Below are 8,055 nucleotides of genomic sequence, written 5' to 3'. Positions count from 1 at the left end.
TGTGAAAATCGGGTAATTTTCGAAATACTGAGTGATTTATTCCAACTTTTAAACATTTTCAGCAACATTTCACATACGACGAGTGCATAATTTTTCACAAACACAACAAAAGATATATCTCTTTTCTGCACGTTTACAGACACATCGACTTTCATTTTACAGCCCCTACCCGCCAAGTTCGACGTCGACGAAGAACAACACAACAACAGAGACTCTACTCAAAGCAATGGGTTTATATCTTCTTACTGACAATCGCTGACACATATTTAACAAAATTGATAGATTTAAATTTACAAAATATTATGTAAAATACTCTAACACTGTTTCACACGTATATAATATAAATACTTAAGAGCGAAGTAATTAATTTTTTATGAGCCTGTATTTGAATTACCTTATTTTTGTAGCCGCGCGGGGTAACCGTGCGGTCAGAGGCGTCTTGTCACGGTTCGCGTGGCTCCCCCCGTCGAAGGCTCGAGTCCTCCATCCGGCATGGGTGTGTGTGTGTGTGTGTGTGTGTGTGTGTGTGTGTGTGTGTGTGTGTGTGTGTGTGTGTTTGTGTGTTGTCCTTAGCGTAAATTAGTTAAATTAATGTGTAAGCCTACGAACCGATGACCTCAGCAGTTTGGTCCCGTAGTCCTTACCACAAATTTCCAATTTTTTCCTTATTTTCGTGAACATGAAAATCCTGAAACCCGGTTTTCTTAAGTCGTCAGTCTTCTGACTGGTTTGATGCAACCTGCTGCGAATTCCTCTCCTGTGCCAACCTCTTGATGTCAGAGTAGCACTTGTGACCTAAGTCCTCAATTATTTGTTGGATATATTCCAATCTCTGTCTCCCTCTACAGCCTTTACAGCTCCCGCTAATACAGTGCAAGTCATTTCCTGATATCTTAGCTGATGTCCTATCATCCCTTCCCTTCTTCTTGTCGACGTTTTTCATATGTTTCTTCCCTCGCTGACTCTGTGGAGATCCTCCTCATTCCTTACCATATCAATCCTAATTTTCAACATTATTCCGTAGCACCGGCTCTGAAATGCTTCGATTCTCTCCTCTTTCGGTTCTTCCACAGTCCCTGTTTCACTACTGCAAGCTGATATAATCATCGTCTCGAGGCTGTTTCTCTGCACAGTTAAAAATACATCTACTTTCTTCTGTAGCCTCACATATTTTACAATCCCTTCCCACCAATTCTGTCGGCATTAATAATGAGTAAAAGCAGGAAATTAAATGTTTATAATCAAGAGAATTCAGATTGTTCTGCCGCTAGCGGAAACTGTATGGCGCTTATACAGCTCCATGGCATCATCTTCGAAGCGAGAAAAACAGCCTAATTCCTAGGATGATGCTGTAAAATTCATTCATTCAGTGTTTTCTTAAGCGCAAAGAGGGGACCTACCCTAACCAGGAAAAATATCCCCTTGCTGTAGCACCACCTTGTCTGTACTTCGCTGTTGGCCCTGCACAAGATGGCAAGTAACGTTCTTCAGGCATTCGTCAAACATTACATAGGATTGCCGCAGGGTATAGCCTTAATCATAACTCCAAATCCCTGGTTTCCACTCATCCACTTTCGTGTGGTGACGGCATCGCTCATTATACAATCCCAAGCCTTGCTTAACACTGATTACAGAAAACTGTGGCTTATCAGGAGCTGCTCCGCCATTGTAACCTATCCATTCTAACTCATTACGCACAGTCATTGTGCTAGCTGGACAGCTGATAGCGATCTGGAATTCACAAGAGGTTCATTCCACTGAATTCATGCAATTCTTTTACAACGGCTCTCCACAATGTTCGATGGTCCCTGTCCGTTATTACATGAGGTCTGCGTGGTCCTGGTTTGGCTGTATTTTTTCTTAACAGTCGCATTAACAACAGTCGACTTGAGCAGCTTTAGAAGAGTCGAAACTTCCCTAACAGATTTTTTACTCGGCTTACATCAAATCGGTAGTTTATGTTGTTAAGGGGAGGTTTACCATCTTTTGGTTCAAAAAATCGATTTTTTTAAATTGCATTTTCCGAATACGTAACGGAAATATTTGTTATTCGCGGTGGAATAAAAAAATGCACCTGCTTGAAATCGGACTTTTTCACGCACCTGGTCTTTTTTCCGGAAGACGAGTTATTGTACCGGTGCTTGGGAGGAAACACACAAAATTCAAATGGAAGTTTGAACACGTGTGTTTGGAAGTTAGCCTCCAAACATTTGCATTCTGGTGCGAAGACTGTGGAGATAACGACTTTCCTGGCAGTGTGCAGCTTCAGCGAGGTGTATTCAGCAATTCTGAAGACCATGACAACGATGGACTCACCCTGGGACTCTATTCGACGCAGTTCGCCAAGCATTCGGACGACCACCGGATTCAAGCGGCCGAAAACCGCTTGTCACCGGCCGTAAGAGCGGCTCTGGAGCAGTGCAGGATGACCCAGATCGAACAGAACACCCTCTATGGGGAAAAGGAAAGACTACTTCATGGACCCGGAATAGCAGATTGAACGTAAGTTGCATAATATTGCATTTATTTCTAGTCAAGTCTTCAAACTCGGTTTTTTCGAAATGACTTCTTTTATCGCGCGGTATGGTAACTTCAAATCGACTGTACCGATTGGCATGATTCTTTGCTTCCGACGAAGCTCAATAAATTGTCTAGGAGTTGTACCACTTTTATTCCGATCCACCAACTACAAATATTTTTACTTGGCCGACAAAATCGAAAAATCGATGAAAAAACCCTGTTTTTTCTTTCAAATAGCCTCCATTTTGTTTCCTATGGTCCAAATAACTTAAGCGAGGTACAACTCCTAAAGAATCTTATATATTTCGCTAACGTCAAATCAATTTTGATTTCAGACGAGCCGGCTGACCTGTGACATACCGCGCCTAGAGGTCTACATCGAAATTTTGTTTCGTTCCGATGGCACTTCCGCATTTGCTCTTCGACATTTCAAGTCGAATAAATTCTAGTTTGTAGAGGAAATATCAATAAACATTTTGACCAAATTTGACGTTGATATCTATTACACATCCCGAGAAAAAAATTCTCAAAGAATATGTTTTTTTTGGGCCAAAGAGAGTAAACCTCCCCTCCTGTCCGACTCATCATGTTCTGGTGTATCTGCTTGTATACTGACTACACAGTACTCCCTGATTCTTTTTATTCTGTTGGGTCCGCATCTCGTGATTTCTAACAGGCAACTCCGCATTACCTAGGGGCTTCAGATTCTTTTCATCAAACAGTGCATCTCACCAAAAGAAGGGAGGGTAAAGGTTTAATGAATTCATTTCTTTTTTATTTGTGGAGATCCACAGCCTCCAGACGCTTAATAAACGCAAACGTGGTCCGCATTAGGCTGTAATGCGATGTTTGTTTAATCGTACGATTAGCTAATTTCGATTAAGCGTCATTGTCAAGCACGTGTAAAACCAACAAGCAAAAGCACTACATCGTCTGTCTACTAAACCATGTATAAATCACACTTTACAAACCTCACATTAAGATAAAATATTACTGTACGAGTTACATACTTACGTTTGTAACATCTGTATTTCGTGTCAGTTTCAAATCACTCTTAATTACATGTAAAACGTAGGCATAGTCCGTCATCCACACTACGGTGACACCTTTTAAGATCGTATTCTGAAATTGCTCTATGTACGACAACATGGTAACTGACAGCAGATGGTGAATTTTTATCACAGATACGTATTCATCCAAATACTTTAAGATTTTCGATAGCATATATCATACGCACGTTACAGACATTGTTGGCGTGCCAGACTTAGTTGATGTCATGCGTAACACACAGTCAGCGACCAAAGAAAAAATACATTAAGTCTGGCGCGCCAGCAACATAAGCTATGTGATCAAAAGTATCCGGACACTTGTCTGAAAATGGCTCACAAGTTCGTGGCGCCCTCCGTCGGCAATACTGGAATTCAATATGGTGTTGGCCCACCCTTAGCCTTGATGACAGGTTCCACTCTCGCAGGCATACGTTCAATCAGGTGCTGGAAGGTTTCTTGAGGAACGGCAGTCCACTCTTCACAGAGTGCTGGACTGAGGAGCAGTATCTATGTCGGTCGGTGAGGAATGGCGTTCCAAAACACCCCAAAGGTGTTCTATAGGATTCATGTCAGGACTCTGTCATGCCCAGTCCATTACAGGGAGGCTATTGTCATCTAACTACTCCGTCACAGGCCGTGCATTATGAACAGGTGCTCGATCGTGTTGAAAGATTCAATCGCCATCCCCGAATTGCTCTTCAACGGTGGAAAGCAAGAAGGTGCTTAAAACATGAATGTAGGGCTGTGCTGTGATAGTGCCACCCAAAACAATAAGGGGTGCAAGCCCACTCCATAAAAAACACCACCACGACACCATAACACCACAACCTCCGAATTTTACTGTTTGCACTACGTACGCTGGCAGATGACGTTCGCGGGGCATTCCCCATACCCACGCCCTGCCATCGGGTCGCCACATTATGTACTGTGATTCGTTACTCCATACAACGTTTTCCCACTGTTACGCTCCTTACACATAGCGAGGCGTCTTTTGGCACTTACCGGCGTGATGTGTGGCCTATGAGCAGCCGCTCGACCATGGAATCCACGTTTTCTCACCTTCTGCCTAACTGTCATAGTACTTACAGTGGACGTTGATGCAGTTTGGAATTACTGTGTGATGGACTGGATAGATGTCTGCCTATTACACATTAAGACTCTCTTCAACTGTCGGCGGTCTCTTGTCAGTCAACAGACGAGGTCGGTCTGTTAGCTTTTGTGCTGTACGTGTCCCTTCATGTTTTCACTTCACTATCACATCGGAAACAGTGGACCTAGGGATGTTTAGGTGTGTGGAAATCTCGCGTACCGACGTATGAGACAAGTGACACCCAATCACCTGACCACGTTCGAAGTCCGTGAGTTCCATGGAGAGCCCCACTCTGCTCTCTCACGATGTCTAATGACTACTGAGGTCGTTGACATGGAGTGTCTGGCAGAAGGTGGCAGCACAATGCGCCTAATATGTTTTTGGAGGAGTCGGGACACTTTTGATCACATAGTATATTTAACGTTCCTATGATATGTAGTATCGAGAATCTTAAAGTTTTAGGATGAATATTACCAGGTGCTGTCAGTTACCGGAATACGATCTTAAAATGTATCACTTTAGTGTAAATACTTTCGTAAAATGACGGAATGTGGCTATGTTTTACTTGTAATTAAAAGTAATTTGAAAGTGACACGAAATACAGACGTTACAAATCTAAGTAAGAAATTTGTACAGTAAAGGTTTATCTTAATGTGAGGTTTGTAAAGTGTCTTTTATACATGGCGAGGTATGCAGACGCTGTAGTGCTTTTCTATGTTGGTTTTACAGGTGCCTGATAGTGACACTTAGTCGAAATTAGCTAATCGTGTGATTAAATAAACATCACATTACAGCCTACTACAGTCCGTGTTTACGTTTAATGAATTTTTTTTCGAAGGTGATCGCTTCTTAGCCAGTAGAATTCCTTGCTGCTACTGACATCTTGAGTAACGGACGAGTAAAGCATAGAAAGGGACATGAAACTCCTTAAAAACGGATATGGTTACGCGAAAACCGAAGCTCTGACAGGTGGAATCTGCAGAAAATATTGTGCCGACTCAGTGGAAATGGACCACAGATGGAGAGCTCGCCGAGCGGGTTAGCCGCCCGGTCTTAGGCGCCTTGTCATGGTCATGAGGCTCCCCACATCGGAGGCTCGAGTCGTCCCTCGGGAATGGGTGCGTGTGTTGTCCTTAGCGTAAGTTACTTTAAGTTAGATTGAGTAGTGTGTAGGCTTAGGGAACAATGACCTCAGATGTTTGGTCCCATAAGACCTTAGAACAAATTTCCAAAAATTTCGAGAGTTAAATAATGAAGCAGTCGGCATTAAACAACTGTACCAAAAATTCTAACTCATGTAGTTCCCATTTCCCAGAAAGAAAACAGCTTATTCATACTCATAACTGGCCCTTTATCCAAGCAGCTTTACTTCTACAGCAGCGAGGGTGAGCCTTTGTGAAGTTTGGAGGAAAAAAGAAACGTTGCAAAGCACAAGTACTGAATCGGTTCATGAAGTGGTTCTTATGGCATCTCTCCAGCTTCAGGTTTTAGTCAAAGTTTTGATGAAACATATGATCGTTGTGACGTGTGCTGCGCATAAGGTAAGGAATTTAATCAGTGTTGTAAGAAAATGCTATAGACAAAATATTTATTGTACCTGATCTTTCTTACTATTTGGCCCCGATTTTGTATCGAGGAAAGAGTACAAACGTACTAAGGCAAAAATTATTTGTGACAGTCTTTGTTAAAGGTGCACGTCCAACGAGATTCTGCCGCTACTTCCTTTTGCTCTTTTGTATGTCACACATACACATCAATGTGTGTGTGTGTGTGTGTGTGTGTGTGTTTGAGCGTGCGCGCGCTCACGTTTGTGTCGTAGAGAGAGAGAGAGAGAGAAAGAGAGAGAGAGAGAGAGAGAGAGAGACGTAAGGGAAGGGGAATGCGGGAGGGGGAGCATTTTTAACGCGTGGTGTTTGTCTGTGTAGATGAATGGGTGTTTCTATACAGGGAGGGCGATTTCTATGAAACGCTAATTGGACTGAAATTGGCTTTGTTATTGAAGGTGCTCTTGCTACGCCGTATCGTGGATCTACAATGGCACGGGAAATTCTGAATGCAGTTTTGTCTGTATGCGAGATTGTGATCAGACATCGTGTTTCACTGATTCGCTTGTTCATTCCCACGGATCTCCGCCGACCCATTATTAAACCAAGCTAAACACAATTGCAGCGATACAACGCTTCAAGTATACTCGGCATTAATAAGGAGCGAAAGCAGGAAATTAAATGTCTATAATCAGGATTATTCAGATTGCTCTGCCAACAGCGTAAATTACTTGGTGGCTGTACAGCGCCCATGGCACCAAAGGGAGCAAAAAGTCTCATTCTCCGACCATTAAAACGATTTCAGATTTTATTGCTAGATAACACAGACCTGTACTTCCATATACATGGTAACATAATTATTTTCAATGCACTTCTTCGTCACAGTTCATAATCAAGCACTCATATACTAATTTTACATAGAGTGCCAGAGTTTCCCTCTTTCGCACAAACTTAGGCCTTCTTTCAAACATTATTATCACGATGATCATACCGAATATAGCTTCTTGAAGCGTTAAAAACTCGCAACTGCATTTCAAGTAATTCTTAATGCTATATAATTTCATCTCGAGGGAAAGTTTTCACGACCTAGATTTTGTCGACTAGTTCGGATTTTCAGTTTTGCAAATGGGCTTGCGTCCCCTTAGTTTTCGATAAAAAATATTAGACTGTAGTTACATGTACTTGTGATCCCTGTCGGCCAAGTCTTCAACCTCTACACACACACACACACACACACACACACAGAATATTATAACTTCTTTTATGACGCGGCAGTAAGCCACTGCAACAGTGTAGCATTCTTTCCATAAAAGACTAATCGATTAAATTTAAGAATCCTGAAAAGCACGAAAGGTCTCAGTAAAAGTGTCTTCATGCAAAACGTAAGGCGATACCAGATCTTAAAGCCTTATCTCTAGAGTTCGAGTGTTGACTTCCCCTTTTATTTGTGCCTAGTTGTTAGGATTTCCAAAAAGAAGGAATCATTTTATACCAATTATGGAGATATTGTCTTATGCACTGCCAATCAAATGTTGAGTGTACGTGGTGCACTATCTTTCACTCGAACAATACATTATCCAGATTTGTACTACTCATATAAAAATTTACGATTGGTTACCTCACTTACTGGTATCATTTAAAAAACAACATTACGGTTTTCCTCGTTTTTTTCTCATGCTGTAGAAAAGAGCAGATACTATGAAAACTGGTATTACAAAAATTGCACACATAAATACACAATAGCATTATCTAAGGGAGACGAGCATTGCGCTTGTCATGATCACCACCAAAGTAATGGCTCTGTATGTCGTCCATATGACTGACCTCATGCGATCTAAGGCGGCAGAGTTAT

This window comes from Schistocerca piceifrons, chromosome 2 (assembly GCF_021461385.2).
Source record: "Schistocerca piceifrons isolate TAMUIC-IGC-003096 chromosome 2, iqSchPice1.1, whole genome shotgun sequence".
NCBI lineage: Eukaryota > Metazoa > Arthropoda > Insecta > Orthoptera > Acrididae > Schistocerca > Schistocerca piceifrons.
The sequence above is the reverse complement of the archived record's forward strand: the minus strand, read 5'-3'. Positions refer to the sequence as shown.